The sequence below is a fragment of the Leopardus geoffroyi genome, chromosome C3 (assembly GCF_018350155.1).
Source record: "Leopardus geoffroyi isolate Oge1 chromosome C3, O.geoffroyi_Oge1_pat1.0, whole genome shotgun sequence".
Classification (NCBI taxonomy): Eukaryota; Metazoa; Chordata; class Mammalia; order Carnivora; family Felidae; genus Leopardus; species Leopardus geoffroyi.
Genome location: NC_059338.1, coordinates 11,267,501 through 11,283,517, shown reverse-complemented (window position 1 = coordinate 11,283,517; position 16,017 = coordinate 11,267,501). Strand labels below are relative to the sequence as shown.

General features: G+C 41.8%; 1 long non-coding RNA gene across 1 annotated transcript in view; it reads left to right on the top strand.

Annotated features, from left to right (window-relative positions):
- Positions 1 to 1,475: 1,475 nt before the first annotated feature.
- LOC123585445 overlaps positions 1,476 to 16,017 on the top strand; it is a 35,247-nt gene continuing 20,705 nt past the window's right edge. Inside the window, exons 1-2 of the long non-coding RNA XR_006706167.1 lie at positions 1,476 to 1,576; positions 3,065 to 3,114. This is a non-coding gene — a long non-coding RNA (uncharacterized LOC123585445). The remainder of the gene's footprint in view (positions 1,577 to 3,064; positions 3,115 to 16,017) is intronic.

Here is a 16,017-nt window from a genome sequence, read left to right as displayed (position 1 = left end):
TATCTGCTGCCTGATAACAGTTGCTCACATATTTTTCTAGTTCTATGGCTTTTTATTGTGTGAGGGCTAGTATGGTGCCAGTGACTTTGTCATGGCTGGCGGCAAAGGAAGCCCCTTTCTGAGCAAATTTTCCCACTTTCCCTCATGGCTCTAATGCATTAGTTCTGTGAACCACACTGCCTTAGATACTGGTTGTGTTCCTGGACAACCCAGTCTCTCCCCTTCCTATGGGAAATTTTATTTTGTAAGCCTTGTAGCTCTTCTTTGTTATTGGACCTTTACTGGGGTTATCTTTGTCCACCCCCAAATCTTCCAGGCTGAACATCACGGTGTTCAAGCTGTGGGTTTCTTGTCCCTTTTCTCCTAGAATGTCCTGGGCTTCTAATGCCCGACTGGCCCATCTTCTCTACCTCTCTCCTCTTCACTCTTCTGTACAGCAAACAAGCAATACAAAAACAACAAAAGGCCCCATCAAATACTAATTCCAGGACAACAGATGCTTAGTTGCCCTCCGTATATTAACATGGCGAAGAGGGCTGCTCAAGACCATTCTCTAACTTCGCCCACTCGGGCAAAACAAAGCAAAACAAGGGCATTCCAGTATGGTTTGGTAATTAATGGAAGTTGTGAAGGAAAATACCCCAACTCACACGGAAGGTAGTGGCAGAACGAACTATAATGCTGCCTGTTGAACTCACAGAGGATGCTGTTCCATTGCATTCACTTAGCAACAATTTGCCATTCTTAGATTGACTTGTCGTTCAACAGAGTTCAGTAGGACTGAGAAAGAGTTACATTTGGTTATGGTGGTGATGGTGGTGGTGTGAGTGAGTGTGAGTGAGTGTGTGTGAGTGTGTGTGTGTGTGTGTGTGTGGTGACAGGCGAGGTGTAGTTGTGGGTGGGATAAGAAGAACAAGATCTGTAGATGGTGTGCTACTCCTGTGGGTACACTGGAAATAGAACCGGGAGCTCGTGGTAATCCTCATGGCGGAGGAATGCTATGGCGACTGGCCCTGTCTAGTTCTTTCTAGTAAACAGAGAATGGTTCCAATGTGCATTCCCTCATTTAGGGTCAGCCCCTTTTGCCTCTCTAGTAGTCTCTGATGATCCCTATCTCCCTGGCCCTCTGTGCAAAAGAACATCTCTCTCCAGACTTGAGCCCTTGGCTGTGTCGGCAGAAAATTGAAACTCAGACTGCAAAGCGGACAAGCCTCTGGAGGGTCTTTCCTCTCATTTCACTGGAGGGTCTTGTTGGGCAAGGGAATGGCGGGGAGAAGGCTGCTCCTTGCCTCTGCTTCCTCCTTCCCTCCCCGAACACACTCAGGGTCCACCCCCTGGTGATTCAGTCTCCCCTGAGGAACAGAACGCACCCAGCCAGTCCTAAGGGGAGGGGAGCTGCCAACCCTCCCTGTCTCCCCACCCCCGCTTCCCCCCCCCCCCACCCCACCCCACCCCTGTTGTGTAGCTATGTTGCAGCCACACCGAGCGAAACCTATGGGGAGCTGCTCGGCGGGGCGGCTTTGATGATTTCTTCAGACACATGGAGCAGACTGACAAATGGACTCTCAAGTGAAAGGTCAGTGCCGAGAATCGAAGGGATACAGCATCTGGATTCACAATTAAAACGCCTGCAGAGCACGGTTTGCAGCTCCGGCGTCTCATTGTGTAGGAGGTGCTGTCGGAGGGACTCATTTGGCAGCTGTTTCTGACTCTGGATTGGGATGGGAGAAAATAAAAATTCCTTTCGGTCGTCTGTGCGTGCGTGTGCCGCGCACCCGTGATTTCGTGCGGGTGTTGGAAGAGAAATCGTGCTGTTTGGCAACAACAGAAACAGCCCTCTGCTAACTCAGCTCTGTCCCAGAGCTGACCTCCGGAACGGTCGGTCCAGGGCGAGTAGATCCTTAGAAGAGCTGGCTGGCCCATCGCTGCGCCCACCTTACGCAGCTGCGTGTTCAAGAGCACCGAGGACGGCGTCTGAAAACCAAGTGTAATCACTGATTTACTCTCTGACCTTAGGTAACTTGTCGTTTACCATGTGGACGGGGTTCCACACCTGCGGAACGTGTTTCTGTTCATCCCGTGGAACGGGACGCTGCGCCCCACTGGTGCTGTTCTCCCGCGTGCCTTGGTCGTAAGAACACATGTTCTGTGTCTTTCCATACCCAGAGATGTGGGGAAAGAAAATAGGATGTTCCTAAGAAAAGCCTGAGCGTGAGGACCTCAGAAAGTGCTGTGTAGTTTGGGGGCCCAGAAAACCCTCGAGCCGGGCTTCCTCAGGATGCTTTATCTGCCCACCACTTGCTTTGGAGTTCTCACTGACATAATTAAGCAGGGAGATGATAAAACCCTGCAATGCCACCATTCCTTACGCATTGTTTACTTTCCCCCCAGTTCGCAGCAGCCAGCCCCGCAGGAGGTCCTGAAAACCTCTGTTGAAAGATGGGACGCAAACTTCTCTCCGCAGCCAGGCTCTGCTCGGCCACCTCACCCATGCCGGCAGGTGGTCCCACTTCGGGGGTCACTCAGGAAGGGATATTTATAGCCCACTCTTCCCCTTCCTCCTCCTCCCAGGAAGCGGCCAAGATAATGAAATTAAGCTTGTGGTAGAAAGCGTTGAAGAAGGCTGCCGGGAGGAGAGAGAGAGACAGATGCGGAGCATGGAGTTCAGAAGGGCTTGATTTGAAAAACCAAAGAAACGCAAAACATCAGAACAACCACAAGAGTGTCCTCTGATAAGTAAAATGACAGAGGAGGGTCCCAGCCTCTGGCTGCGGTAGCTGGGAGCCGAGGCACCTTTTTGCTTTCATCGTGCAGGTTCCGGAGCTACTCTGCCAGGGACTAAATCCTTCTTCTGTGACTTCCCAGCTGTGTGACCTTGGGCATGTAATTGAACTTCTCTGTGTCCCAGTTTCCTGTTTTGAAAAATGAGGATGAGAATAATGATACCTATCTCCCAAGGTGGTAGCAAAGGTAAAATTAGTTAACACGGGTGAAATGCTTATAACAGTATTAGTCTCCAGCACATAGTAAACATAAGTAAACACTTATCATTAATTTTCTGCAGGTTGATTCATTGTCCTTTGGTTACCTGCCTCCTCCCCCTGCTGCGGTCAGGTACGTGTATACTTACTTGAACTTTACGATAACCTGTGTGAGGGAAGGAGGGCAAGTGTACTAATTATCACCCTTTGATAGATGAGAAACTGTGTATAATTGCTTTCTTTGGCCTTCAAGGTCCTGATGCTTCCCTACATTTTCTCTTGTATTTCTCCTCTTCCCCTTTAACATCCATCTCATTCTCTATGAAGTAAAAGAGTTAGTTTATCTTTGCATACAGCAAATATTTATTAGCTACCTATTATACCCCAGGAACTCTTCTGGGCGCTTGGGACATAATGTGAATAAGACGCATTCAGTCCTTGCTTAATGGCGTTTACAATTTCATGCCTTCTCATCTCTTCTGTTAGAATCTAAGCTCCTAGCAGATCTGATTTGTCTTACATCCCCCAAAGTATTTAGCACAAAAAATCAGTAAGTATTCAAATGCTTCTTGGTATAATACTTAGGGCAAATATTTGAGTATTTATTAATGTCAGACATTGTTAATTGTTTGACATGATCTTGCTAAACCTGTAACAACAATCCTATGGGATTGGTATTTTTATTATTCCCATTTTATGGGTTAAAAAAACCAGTATGAGAGACCCGCTTAATTTCACTCAGATGGTAAGTTCGCAGTAGGACGTCATGCTTTTTGACTTTGGACATGAAGTTGAGATAGATGATCTCTGTTAAATTATCTTAATAGATGGCAACTTGAATCTCAACGTTGTTCAGCAAGCTGAACATTGCATATGTACACACTATTCTTTGGGCTTTTTCGTTTGGCTCTTTTTGTACTCCCTCAAGGAATGAAATTTCGTACTTGGACTATGGCATTGCCTGCAAGGCATCCCTGTTTCCCTGGCATCCATGTTTGGCGGGAAATTTATGCCCTTTTGCATCCTGTTGGCAAGGAAGCAGTGAACTAAGTGCCGGGCCACAACCCCAGGAAGTAGAAACGTCGGTCATTCTGCTTACCACCCTGCTCGAAGCACAGGGCCCTATTTTTAGACATACGTAGAGCAAGGAAATAATTAAACAGTAGCTTGCCTAGTGACTAAGTTTTGGGCCTACATTTTGTAAAGACAACATAGATGTTAAAATATTTATTTTAAGGGCAGCTTGGTGGCTACATTGGTTAAGCGTCCGACTTCAGCTCAGGTCATGATCTCATGGTTTGTGAGTTTGAGCCCCGCGTGGGGCTCTGTGCTGACAGCTCAGAGCCTGGAGCCTGCTTCGGATTCTGTGTCTCCCTTTTTCTCTGCCCTCCCTCCCCACCCCCGCCTTGTGCTCTGTCTCTCTCTGTCTTTCAAAAATAAATATAAAATAAAAAAACCTTAAAAATATTTATTTTATTTGACTATTGATTGCTTCCTTTTGGTTCCAGCCAATAAGGGACCAAGTCTACAGAACTGGTTTTAGTGTCTTTACTTTACCGGAGAGATGAGTAATCTTTATTTCTAAATCTAAGTTTTATGGTGGGCTTTGAAAATCAATCCCTCTTCAGGATGTATTTAAGGTTTATTTTTAAGGTGAAAAACTGGAAATACGATCCTCATTTCCAAATGTCTTTGTTGCAGCAACCAGGTACGTCTCAGGAATTTGTTAGTAAGTCTTTGTTCTTGAAGGAGTGACTATAGGCAAATTACTAAAATGAATTTTCATTCATGCTTTGTAGAATTCACCACATTACTTTATTATTTTATTTTTTTAGTGTTTATTTATTTGAGAGAGAAAGAGAGAGAGAGAGAGAGACAGAGAGAGATGAGCATGGGGAGGGGCAGAGAGAGAGGGAAAGAGAGAATCCCAAGCAGGCCTCATGCCGTCAGTACAGATCCCAATGTGGGGCTCAATCCCATGAACTATGAGACATGACCTGAGCTGAAATCAAGATTTGGAGGCTTAATGACTGAGTCACCCAGGCACCCCTACAACATTACTTTGAAGTCACTCATTAACATGTTTAAAATTAACAATAGCGAGGGGCACCTGGGTGGCGCAGTCCTTTAAGCGTCCGACTTCAGCCAGGTCACGATCTCGCGGTCTGGGAGTTCGAGCCCCGCATCAGGCTCTGGGCTGATGGCTCAGAGCCTGGAGCCTGTTTCCGATTCTGTGTCTCCCTCTCTCTCTGCCCCTCCCCTGTTCATGCTCTGTCTCTCTCTCTGTCCCAAAAATACATAAACGTTGAAAAAAAAATAATAAAATAAATAAATAAATAAAATTAACAATAGCGATAAAAGATATTCTTTTTGTAAAGAAACAAAGGGTTGCCATAATAGACAAAAAACTTAAAAGTAAGAACATTTTAATTAATTAATTTTGTCAGTAAGTAGTAGTAAGCACCTATCTGGCACATGACTGAACACAAATATTGCCTCTAACTATAAAAAAGTCACTCATTAATACATATTTGTAAATGCTTTATGTTAATATTCAGACATATGTCAGGCTCCTTGGGTAATAGTTTGAATTGACCACATCAGGAAAATGGTGCAGAACTTTAGTTTCTGGACATATTTTGGATAAAGTTTGGAATGAAACTTCTTTTCTGGAAACATCTAGAAATACAGATTAAAATATAATAGTCATGGTATTAAGTGTATAGTCAAGTTTTCAAGAAAGAAAGGAAATTTTGTGGGAAAAAAAAAGGAAACAATTAACAAAGAAATAGTAAACATGTGGACTGTCACTCTAGTTACCTTGGCTGTGGAGAGGAGTTTGATCTTCAAGATCTGAAGGCCTGGGTTTTATTGTTTTTTTAATTTTGTTTTTTTAAATTTACATCCAAATTAGTTAGCATAGAGTGCAAAAATGATTTCAGGAGTAGATTCCTTAATGCCCCTTACCCATGTAGCCCATCCCCCCTCCCACAACCCCTCCAGTAACTCTCTGTTCTCCATATTTAGGAGTCTCTTCTGTTTTGTCCCCCTCCCTGTTTTTATATTATTTTTGCTTCTTTTCCCTTATGTTCATCTGTTTTGTCTCTTAAAGTCCTCATATGAGCGAAGTCATACAATATTTATCTTTCTCTGACTAATTTCGCTCAGCAAAATACCCTCTAGTTCCATCCACATAGTTGCAAATGGCAAGATTTCATTATTTTTGATTGCCTAGTAATACTCCATTGTGTATATATACCACATCTTCTTTATCCATTCATCCATCGATGGACATTTGGGCTCTTTCTATATTTTGGCTATTGTTGATAGTGCTGCTGTAAACATTGGGGTGCATGTGTCCCTTTGAAACAGCATACCTGTATCCCTTGGATAAACACCTCATAGTACAATTGCTGGGTCATAGGGTAGTTCTATTTTTAATTTTTTGAGGAACCTCCATCCTGTTTTCCAGAGTGGCCTACACCAGCTTGCATTCCCACCAGCAGTACAAAAGAGATCCACTCTCTCTGCATCCTCGCCAACATCTGTTGTTGGAAGGCCTGGGTTTGAAAGCTCACAAGAGAATAAACAGACACAACAGTAACAACAAATCCCAAAATGTATCCTTTAAAAAAAAACAGATACTTGTGCTCACGTGGGATTATAGTTCAATGTTTGTACTACAAGTGTGGCCCAGGGATAGCCAGACATCAACATGGTCGGAGAATATACCCAGATTGACTAGCAGGAGTAAAGTACCTCTTGGGAGGGACAAGCTCTTAATCTAGGCTATACAATATTTCCATAATAATACCTGTTGAAGATCAGCTCATAATCCAAAATTATAAAACACAATCCACCATAAGCAAGAATCATGTAAAGGAAAATACAAGGATTAGGCCACCGAGACACTAGAATAACAAAACTATCTTTAAGAGATAAGAAAATATGCCTTAGATGGTGAAAGACATTAAAGAGAAAGGATTAAAAAACACATGAAGAATTATCAAAATAGATTCTAAAAAAGAACCAAGTAAAACTTGTAGAAATTTAAAAAAAAAGTCGTAAAAATAGTAGCTAATGATACTGCAGATTAAATATAACTGATGAAGGAATGAGTAAAAGCCAGATGTGAAGAAATTATCCAGAGGCAGCACACAGATTAAAAAAAATGGAATTGGAAAAGAAAAAGAATATATATATATTTACAAATGAAGAGATTTAAAGGATGAGATGAAAAATTTCAACATTGTACAGGAGAGTCAATGTTCTAAATGATAAGGCAAGAATGTTTCCCAGCTAATGAAAGACATCAATCTTCCAAACAAGGTAATCAAAAGCAAATCTCACACAAATGTCATGGTTAAACTTCAGGGAAGATCTTTAAGGCAGTTACAACAAAAAAGAAAGATTGTCTACAAAAGTAGAACAATTAGATTGGCAGCTGACTTTTCACAAACATCAACAGAAGCCAGAAGGAAATGGGATCACATCTTTGAAAATGGGGGGGAAAGACTACTGTTTCACATTGTACAGCTACATTTTCATTCAAATGTAGTGAAGGGTAGAATAAAGACATTTTAGGTAAAGGTGCTGATGGCATATGAAGGGAGTATGTGTGTTCAAGGAGATTATTTTCGTAGTGTTAGAGATGACAGTGAGATTAGAGCCTTTTATAGGTGGAATTATACAACATCCCAAATTGCCCCAGATCTCAGACAATGTCTGTAGGCAAAATATGAACTTAGAACATTGACAAGTAAGGAAATTAAGCAATGCTACGTTATTAGCTAGAACTTAGCCCTAAAACTCCAGGGCAAAACTGTAATTGAAATATTGGGCCATGTGAGAAGCTCTTTTTATTCTTTGCTAGCTAGTCTAAAATAATCTCAAATCAAATAAATCTAGCTTGTTCAATTTACCTTACCTTCTTTCCCCTTTTCTTTCTCTTTCTTTCTCTCTTCCTTCCTTCCTTCCTTCCTTCCTTCCTTCCTTCCTTCCTTCCTTCTTCCCCCCTTTCTTTCTTTCTTTCTTTCCTTTCCTTTCCTTTCCTTTCCTTTCCTTTCCTTTCCTTTCCTTTCTCCTTCTTTCTTTCCTTCCTCCCTCCCTTACTCCCTCTCTCTCTCTTTCTTTCTTTCCTTTCTCCTTCCTTCCTTCCTTCCTTCCTTCCTTCCTTCCTTCCTTCCTTCCTCTTTCTTTCTTTCCTTCTTTCTTTCTTTCTTTCTTTCTTTCTTTCTTTCTTTCTTGAAAAGGCAACTATAACAAACACAAACAAATCCAAAGGACAGATGTGAGACACAGCATAATTCTGCCATTGCCTCATCCAGAGCTCACCTTGGCTGCTCATACAAGGAATAGGAGAGTGGAGCACCTTACTCATTATATTCTGCAACAGTTGAAGGAAAAGTGTGGCAGGAAGAGGGAATGTGATGAATTTTGTTGAGTTATAAGACGGATGAACTAATTTGAGAAGTATGCCTAGGCTTTTATTTCAACCCATGGCATGGGTTTTACTGCCAGTGCCTATCACCAGGTCTAGTACAGAGGAAGTGCTCAGTAAATATTTGTTGAATTAATCAATGACAGAAAATGAACAGAAAAGACAAGCAGTCGATGGCTAGATGATTCTTTGGGGGAAAGGGAGAGACTTTTTACATCTTAGGAGGGCTTTGTAAAGAATCTCTATATTTCCTATTAGGCAGCAGAAACTTCCCTGGTGAGATTTTTGCTAAGTTCGCCCCCCCCCCCCCCCCCCACAGCTGAACTCTGGGAAAAACATCTAAACATGCATAATGCTGCTCGGAGAAAGAGACTAGTAAATATAAGGGGTTGTTGCTATGCAGTGGTGGGGTACTCAGGGACCACAGGAGCTGTAGACGCAAATAGATTAATTAAAGGCTTTAGGCCTCATCATGAAGGCCTTGAACTTCATATGAGAGTTGTAGCCAAAGTAGTTTCCAAAGGGTGGGACTCAGTGACTCTTTAACCTCAATATTAAGGAGTATCAACTCCTACAGTTTACAGCTGCTACAGCAACTGGAGGCATTTCAAGGAAGAATGACTCATTTTTGAATCCTTGTAAGCAAAGAGACTCATGTTAATGAAAGCAATAGTTTGATGCAATTTATGGCTTTTAAGTATCACCAAGCTTTTTGATAGACATAAAATGCAAGTCTTAGAAGGAATAATGATAATAATCTAGCCAAATTTCAATTATAGATACTAATGTTGTGAATTTCCCCAAGGTAATTTATGTTTGGCTTTGGTAGACACTATGTGATGTTGTCTTTGTTTTTGTAGCAACAGATTTATCTACCCAACATCTTTGGCTCACTTGATTATTGAAATGATTTTTTTGCATTGCCTGAATACTCAAAGGAAAAGAAAGGAAGCCCAGAAGACATTTACTGGCAATTAGCAATCAACATAGAGTGCTCACTTGTGCATAGCATCAAGATTTTCAAAACCCTTTAAAATTTATCTCATTTATTTTTATAGTAACACTGAGCAGGCATGGATGTCAAACTGTGGTAGTTGGGGATACTTTCCCTCATAATTCCCCATTCATCTCCAATCAATTCCTAAATAAATAACTTTTCTAAGCAAAGACAATATATTTGCCGTGAAGCACAGCTTCAGGACAAAATCCTCAAAATCCTCTAGCCCTCTCCTCCCAGCTAGATCACCACTCTATCCCTGTGATAATTGATTGCATTCATGACCCCAATTCCTTCATCCTCCTCCCATCCATACCCTTTGTAGTGGGGCTTTGCAGTTCCTCCCATCAAGAAGGGGGGACTATTCCCCCGCTCCTTGATTCTGAATTTGGCCATGCAACTTGCTTCGGTAGTTTTGATGCAAGCATAGAATTGAACTACATCTGCAAGTTTTTGCTAATGCTTTTGCTCTTCTGCTGACATAAGAAAATGTCTAGACTAACTTGCTGTAGAATGAGGCATTAGGTGTAGTGTCTATTCACATTACCGTAGGAAAAGATGCCAGGGTGTCAGGAAGGAAGGAAGGAGGGAAGGAAGGAAGGAAGGAAGGAAGGAAGGAAGGAAGGAAGGAAGGAAGGAAGGAAAGAAGAACAAATTCTGTTACTGAGAGCTAAGCAATGTTAACACTTTGGAAAATGTCCTTTCCCATATCTTTTATGATATAAATGTGTTTGCATGTAGCATGTAAATCAGAAGTTCTGTAATACACTTCATTTGTAAGTATGCTATAAACATCTTTCCAAATGAATTGATAGAGCTCAACATCATCAGTTTTAGTAGGGAGAAAAGCCCAATGGAATAATTACCATAATTAATGAAACCATTTCCTTATTTTGGCAAAACGGGCACCATTTTCTATGTCTCCCTATACCCATGCTCCTTTGCTGTGTGGTTTTGCTGCTTCTGCCATGAAGAGGTAGGGTCGATTGTTCCATCTTTTGAATCTGGGCCCACCTTGTGGCTTGCTTTGGCTGAAAGAATAAAGTAGAACTGATATTTTGCAAGGTCTGGCCCTAGGTGTCAAGAGGCCTTGCATACTTTTATTTGTTCTCTAGGGATCCTGTCAAATTGCCACGTGAACAAACCTAGCTGACAGCCAACTGCAGACACAGGAGTAAGGTCAGCTCAGACCAGAAGAACCAGCTGGCTAAGCCCAGCCCCCATAGCCAGCCCATATCTCACTAGCTTCACAAATGGTCATGATTGACATCACCAACTTTTTTTTCCTTAATGTTTGTTTATTTATTTTGAGAAAGAGAGAGAGAGAGACAGAGCGCACGTGCAAGCAGGAAAGGGGCAGAGACACAGAGAGACAGAGAGACAGAGAGAGATCCCAAGCAGTCTCCATGCTGTCAACACAGAGCCTGACACGGGGCTCGATCTCATGAATCATGAGATCATGATCTGAGCTGAAATGGAGAGTCAGACACTTAGCTACTGAGCCACCCAGGCACCCCAACATCCCCAACTTTTGAGGTGGTTTGCTTTCACAGCAAACTGATAATCGATGCACCTATCAACAAGATTTTAGATCATTTCTAATTTTTCTTTATTATATACCTTGCTTTGATGAAAAACATGTATAAATCTTCACATACTTGTCAGAGTACTTCCTTAGTATACTTGCCTAAGAGTGAGATCACTGGATGAAGAGGAATGCTCATTTTAAGTTACAGCCCATGTAGTGAAATTGCTCCCTGGAAAATATGATTAATTTATGCTTTAATCTATCATGTATAAGAATATTCATCATGGTGGGGGTGGAGGCAGGGACTATTTCAGATTGAGTGGTCAGGGAAATCGCTGCTCTAATGAGCAGAGGTCTGAGGTGATGAGCCATGTCTGGGCAAAGAATTGTGTAGGTGAGAAAAAAGTAAATACAAGGAGACAAAGACGGAAGGGTGTATAAGGTGTTGGGTAGGGCGCCTGCAGCTGAATGAAGGAGGCCCAGAGGTCGGATTGTAGATAGGTAGGGGCCAAATCAAGTAAAGCCCCCTAGGCTGTGACGAGCATTTTGTATTTTTATCCCGAGTCTGATGTGATGCCATGGGAACATTACCTGCAGGGGGGTGGCACCATTTCCATTAACATCAGCAGCAGTGGGCAGCCCATCCCTCATCACTAGTACTTGGTAACATTGGCTCTATGCAAGATGTTGTTCTAGAATGTTCCATGTATTAACTCGTTTAATCCACTCAGTGCAAGAATCAGATACCATTGCTATCGTCCCGATTTTACACACGACATAACTGAAGCACAGAACAATTAGATGAACTGCTCAAGCGGCACCAGAATTCAACCCCCCACAGGCAGTATCCACGTCCCTAAATTTATGTGATTTATGTTTTCCAATGATGCTTCTTATAAGAATTGCTTATAGCAGGGCAAAGGTGAAATCTCCAGGTTATTGCAGGAGGCTGGAAGGGCTAGTTTTGGGACTTGTTGGTAGCCGTAAAGGTGATGAGAAGTGGTACAAAGAAGCATTTGCTAGTAGATTCTCAATGATACTTTGTGTGAAAAATCACAGCTAATCAGATTGGTAAAAAATGATGTCTCTCTCCATTTTCTTTGAGTTTAATTAATAGTGAGGTTTAATATTTTTCTTAAATTATAGTGACTGTGTTTCTTCTGCTAATTGCTTCTACACATTCTTCCTACATTTTTGCATTGTCCCTTATTGATTTCTGAGAGCTCTTTGTATATTAGGCATATTAACTTAAACACATTAATGTATTTTTACAAATATAATTTTCTAATATAAATATCCAAAACGTCACCTTCGTGTGTATTTCTCAGTCTGTGGTTGGTATTTTAACTTTGTGTTTTCTCTTTTGCACAGTATGTTATCTTATTTTTATGCAGCAAAGTTACGTTATGTTTTCCAGTTTCTGAATTTTCTGTCATGCTTGGAACAGTTTTCTCCATCACAAAAGTATGAAAGTATTCAGCCATATTTTCCTAGTGCTTTTATGTTTGCATTTTTAAAAAACTTACATGTTTGCTTCATTTCAAATTTATACCGGAATCAGGAATGAGCTGGGATGCAGCAATTTATTTTATAAGTGGCTAGCAGATTGCTCTGACATCATTTTAAGCATGCATTGTCTTTTTTGTTTTCTGCACTGATTTGAAACCCCATGTGTGGTATGCACTAAATTTACATGTATTCTTGGTACTATTTATATACTCAGTTCCACTCTTGCTCTAAAATTAGGCTGGTTTAGGTATAGTCATTTTATAATTAATTTTAATATCTGCTAGGGCAAGTAATCCCCCTTTCCCAATTCATCTTCCATTTCAGAATTTTCTTAGCTAGTTCTGCTTGTCATTCTCTCAGCTAAATTTTCGAAGTATTTTGCAGGTTAGGATGTTTTGTCATGGTTTTGATTCTGATTCTCGAATTCGATGCATTTCTGGCAGATCTTTAGGAAGACTGACATCTTTACAAATTAAATGGAAGTGGTAACTGAAAGGTTGTGCCATTTTCCCACCGATACAGTGTTATCGTAATTTTATTGCCTTTGGGAGAGTTTCCTTCTTACCATCTTGTCTTACCTGTATGTTGTACTTCTCCCCGCCACGTCCCCACCCCTGACACGGGGACTGCAAAACATTGTAACATAGGGGATTATCAGGACTTTCTCTTGAATTTGAGCTTTCTTCTTTTATTTGCTCCCCTTTAACTTGCTCCCCATAGCGGAGGCTTTGTTACCAATCAGCCCCCAATTGTGGTTTGCAAAAGGGGAATGTGTCCGAAGCACCAGACTGGCACTCCGGGTGTCTGTAACTTTCCAGCCCACACTGCGGGACCCACGACGGTTCTATGAGCAAGCCGCTGGGCATTCCTCCCCTCGCCCCCAAGTCTGAAACTTCTTTCACGTTAGCACGCTTGTGCTTTACAGCACTGTTCCCAAGTTTATGGCCTTCTTCCTTCAGCCTCTTGTTCCAATTGAATCTAATATTTCATCAAATATGGTAAAGAAACCACGAGAAGGGATTGATGCTCCTTATGAGTCGTCCTAAGCAGCCCCCGCCAGAATTGCTGTAAAACGGTTTTCCTTTTTAGCCCTTCTGAATTGCAATATGTTTCTGAGGCCAAATTCTTCAGGGAAGCATTATGACTATTTAAGGTCTCCAAACCTTATGCTTCAGTCCAAAGGCCTAAGGGTGAAGATTTTAAATGGATGAAGTGGAGAAATTTGCACTTCCTTAAGCAAACATATGGCATTTCCTTCCATGTGTCAGAAATGAAAACAAAAAATACAAACTAATTTGTCATGAAATTTTCCCTTTTATAATTCCCTCTTTGGTGCTTTTTCAACCTAACAAGTCATATTTTCTCTTCTTTCGTGTCAGGTTTATAGCTTCGCTGGTCACAGTTTCAATAACCATGATGGACGATCTTCTGTTCTATATATCATGTACAAGTATTCAGCTTAAAAGTATCTTTGTGTTCACAGCTTGCTTTCTGTCACCTCCCCGATCCCTCCTCCCCACTGCATACGCACATGGTGTTATATTATATGCGCGGAGAGCTTTGGGGAAAGCTCATATTTAGGAACATTAAGTAAGCAGAGGATAGCTGCTTATTTGGGCTGAGCTGACCTCACTATGAAATGAGGCAAATTGTCATATTTATGACTCAGGGTAAGTCAATAATATATTGGCGTTCACATGTGGAAACGCATTTACTCCCCAACATGGGGCCTCCGCTTTGTTTTTCTCTGAAGTAAGTGGTAGTTTTTCACTCAAGTGTGAGGCTTTTCCCTTCTTTTCTTTCTCTTAGCTTCTTTCTTTCTTTATTCTTTCTCCCTCCTCCCCCCCGCCCTCCCTTCCTGTCTTCCTTCTTTTCTTGCTTTCTCGCCTTTTTCTCCTTCTTGAGCCCCGAGTCAACACAGTGGGATTTATAGCATTTGGGTATAGCATAAAAAAATACCTCTCTTCAGATAACTAAAGTTATTATTCCCTTTGCCTCCTATTTCCATCCTCTGTTTGTTGGTTCTCTTCTCTCTCTCTCTCTCTCTCTCTCTCTCACACACACACACACACACACAGTAACATATTGAACAAAATTATATGGCTGGATAAATGCTATTCACAACTATTGCCTGGAAATCTGATCCTATTGGGTCCTTTGGAATCTGAGTCAGTATCATTTGTTTTTCTTGCTTCTCTGTAAATTATAGCAGGAGAAAAAAAGAGTCATGTGGTTTCTGATTTACTGTAGAGAATATTGAGAAGGAAAAAAAAATCAGAGTAGTCATTGATAATCAGAAAACATAGAAAAACCTCACTGTGAAAGTCTTTATTATTTCTAAATTTGGTCAGCTCTACCTTCCTGTTCCCCCAACTACAAGGCCCCCATTATCCTGAAGTCTATTTTTACAACACTCCATTTTGCAAGTGGGATTTAGGTTGGGAGGGCATGGAGAAAATCTCTACATCCCGTCCCGTCTCCCCAGTGTATTCTGGAAATTAGCTTTCTCTAGTATGTGCACATTTGTGGGGGTGTTGGGCAGCCCTTTCTGTCCTGTCTTTCTCCTCCTCTTTGCCTTTACATCACAGGCTTATTATGGCTGACTACCCTGTTCCCCCAGTAATTGGGACACACAGATGATCAATGTCCTCCTGTCAAGAGAGAGTGTCGCTCTGGGAAAGACCTCTGAAATGCTGGGATGGTCAGCTAGTTGCTGTCACCCTTGATCTTCCTCACCAAGTTCATAGCAATTGGTAGGTGTGGGAGCAGCCAAGCCAGACTCTGAGCACAGACTTGGTGTTGATGCTAAATGTCATAAACACAATCGACCACCAACGGAAACCAGTCATTACTTATTTGCTTTGCTCTATGTGATTCTAAGTAATAGAATGGTTGGGATGAGCTTTCCACTTTCTACCTCTTAGATTCACGCCGATAAAGTTATTAAAGCACAGAACTGGGTACCAGGAGACTGGTTAAACAAATCATCTGTGCTGAGGGTGCCTGGGGGGCTCAGTCGGTTAAGTGTCCGACTCGATTTTGGCTCAGGTCATGATCTCACAGTTCATGAGTTGGAGCCCCACATTGAGCTCTACGCTGACAGTGGGGAGCCTGCTTGGGATTCTCTCTCTCTCTCTCTCTCTCTCTCTCTCTCTCCCCCCCTCTCTCTCGCTCTCCCTGACTAGTGATCTCTCTCCCTCTCTCTCTCAAAATAAATAAATAAACTTAAAAATAATCATCTGTGTTGTTGCCTTTCTGGTCCTTCAGAGATGTTAATTACTTTCCCTCAGCCTCTGTTTCCCAATCTAGGATTTGAAAGAATTGATTATCTCTGAAGCTGCTTCCTGCAGGGACATTTGATGCCCCCGTTGGTTGTTGCTGTTGTTTTCTTTAAGAAGGGAATTGGGTGGGAGTCTCTTACTACCACGTTTTCATTTTATCCAAAGAACAGAACTGTTTTCCCCTCATCTACGTGGGGAGAATAATACTCATGAGCGATCTACTTTCCACAAATGTTGAAAAGATGAGGGACTGAGGGACTAAGCCTGTCTCTACAGAGCAT